This window comes from Callionymus lyra, chromosome 8, assembly GCF_982586985.1.
Source record: "Callionymus lyra chromosome 8, fCalLyr1.hap1.1, whole genome shotgun sequence".
In the NCBI taxonomy this organism is placed as follows: Eukaryota; Metazoa; Chordata; class Actinopteri; order Syngnathiformes; family Callionymidae; genus Callionymus; species Callionymus lyra.
In genome coordinates, this window is record NC_141825.1 from 10,328,001 (window position 1) to 10,328,715 (window position 715).

Sequence of the window (715 nt, forward strand, 5' to 3'; positions counted from 1 at the left end):
CATTGCTCTCTGCTTGGATCTCTGCTGTGTGTTGGTAAAATGCCTCAGTGTGTCAGGAAACTCTACCCATAGTCACCCCGACATTGATAACTTTGTGGGCAGTTTTACAGACTCGTTACTAACACGCTTGACTTAATTGCACCACTAACTCAAAAGACCGTTAACGGAAGTAGTTGTGCTCCCTGGTATACTCCGGAAACGGGTAAATTAAAACAGGATTCTAGACGATTGGAGAAGAAATGGCGTTCATCAAAACATAATGAATTCTACCAGGACTGGCAGGATAAGTTAAAAATATACAAGACATCTCTTCGGAAAGCCAATAGCTAGCCATTACTCATTACTTATAGAAGCAAATAAAAATAACCCCAAGTTCTTATTCAGCACTGTAGCCAGGCTGACACAGAGCCATCAGTCTATCCCTCCTCATCTCAGTAGCAGTTATTTCATGAACTTTTTTAATTTAAAAAAAGGTAACTATTAGAGGAAAGATTAAAGACCTGCTAGATTCTTCTAATACAACCGGAGCAGCTTCACCGGACACAGACACTATAACTGATTTATATTTTGACTCCTTTTTACCAGTGAGTCCTCGAAAGCTGTCCCGGGTTGTTTCCTCCTCAAAGTCCACAACATGTCTTCTCGATACTATTCCCACATGGCTACTTAAAGAAGTGTTCCCCTTACTAAGCACTTTCATACTTGACATTATTAA